The following is a 2,117-nucleotide window of genomic DNA, read 5'->3' on the forward strand; positions in this document are numbered from 1 at the left end:
ATATCTCGTGCACCCAGAGGATCAACACTTAAATTGAGGTATGACTTGTTTCCACTGAATCAGTGATTAGGCTGGTTATCAGATTCTGATTTGTTTTTGGCCACATGCATGGTTATACACGTACAAAGCGCAGTGAAATGTATCCTGATCTGCACTTTAGACCCGCTATGGCAAGGTAAAAAATTTAAGTTGAAAAGTTAAAAGTTTAAGAATCAGTGCAAAAGTTAAGTAACAAAGTTAACAAAAGTTCAAACAAAAAAATGACGTGGCAAGCTAAGAGTACATGCAAATGTACGCTTCAAAGTGAACCATAAATAGGTAGACATCAGGTGATTCTGATATGTAAACATATGGGTGTTAAATAACACTGTAAAAATTTAAATATAGCTATGACTATATTGATTTACAAAAGTGCATTGTGCAGTGACTATGCAGTGGTGGTGGTTGGCGTGTACCAAACAACAATGTACATTCAAATGTTCACAGTGCTGTAGGTGTGGTGGCATGTCCTGGCCTTTCACATGGGATATCAAATGCAAGCGAGCTTAACGTGAGCACATAAATTAGAAAACACTAAATCGCTTTAAAATAATTACAGGTGTTGTCACAGCTTTCTTGGAAGTGCAATTGTTGGCTTTTGGAATCATCATTTTACTCCTTTACTCATCTTACAAACACTGATGTCATTTGTTGCTCATGGTAACCGTTGGCTAATGAGGTTTACTGACTTCCATTAGATATGTAAAACTATTAGTTACATGCCCATAGTTCCAGTTTCTTTGAAAATAGGGTTGCTTTGACACATAAAGTGCTTTATTCTTAAAATGTGAATGAGTTGCAGTGAAGTGTTTTTTAATCAAAATAGACCTCAATGTAGTCTACAGTGCTGAAGGACCACTGTGAAAGATTATTTAGCTTTCAGATAATATATCATCCAATGACTCAGAGGTGAACAAACATACCTTTAACCACTAAAATTCTAGTGCTTGTGTTTAGAGCTGGTATGAAGGCTATCAATATCTAGTTTGACCCTTACACGTCGGCAAACCTTGCTCTTCTGTCTGATAACAGTCCATAATCAACTGGTAGATGTTTGCATTGTTGTGGACTTTATGGTCCACATTAACTGGGTTACTTTTTTTTTTGTTAGAACAAAGCAAGTCTGAATGAAATTTTACTTCAGTTGAATTACAACACATAGACAGGCAGATATTAGTTTTTCTTTACAATATTCACTGATGTTACAACAAAAGGCTAAAGCCTTCCTTCAAAAAACAAAAAAATGACAATGAAGTTCTCCAGGAGTCTATCCCAAATCTGAAGCAGCTGTTAAAAGCATTAGTGGAGCAGATTTTTCTGTTCTCACCATGGCCTTGTCCTTTCTAAAAGCTTTAAGTAGAGGAGTGATTAAATCAAGTAGTTCTTCCTCTTCCCGTTAACTAAATTGACTACAAAGCATGTTAATAAGCATAGCAAAAACAGGTTCTGACTTGATTTCAAAGGTTACTGCAGCACACTTCCACATATGAAATTACCCTTTTCATTAAAGCTAACTTTTTGTGTTTATTGTGGCAGCTTTTATGTTGAATGCCGTTTCTAATTACAAAGACCCCATTATCATGATGGGTTTTCTGTGTCTCATTTATCGTATATTTTTGGTATAGATGCATTGGATAGAGTATAGTTAAAGAATGTTTGAACTTATAAATTACAACCAACAAGGACCTTTCTATTGAAGAGTATGCTGTTTGTCTTGTTAATTTAAAAAAAAATCAAGATATACTTAAGCCCTCTTTATTTATTTCATTTTGGAAATCACAATAACATTTCTCGCATCATTTATACAATATGTATTTTCGGTGGCTTTGAAAGTCTCTCCCGCCAGCTTGAACTTTATTCTAGTAGTGCATGGCTGCTGTACAACTGCATTACCTTCCATTTATACGGCTCTTGGAACCCTAACAAGCCAAGGAAACCAGGACAAAATGTTCACGACGGGAAAGGACGAACACTCACGTGAGAACGTGAAAACGCAACCACGTCCACTGACCAATCAGCTTGCAGAGAGTAACCCATCTTTTGTTTGTCCCTTTCCTAGGCCAAACGACTGTTGTCAT

The sequence above is a fragment of the Leuresthes tenuis genome, unplaced genomic scaffold (genome assembly GCF_036924035.1).
Source record: "Leuresthes tenuis unplaced genomic scaffold, fLeuTen1.0.hap1 SCAF_2, whole genome shotgun sequence".
In the NCBI taxonomy this organism is placed as follows: Eukaryota; Metazoa; Chordata; class Actinopteri; order Atheriniformes; family Atherinopsidae; genus Leuresthes; species Leuresthes tenuis.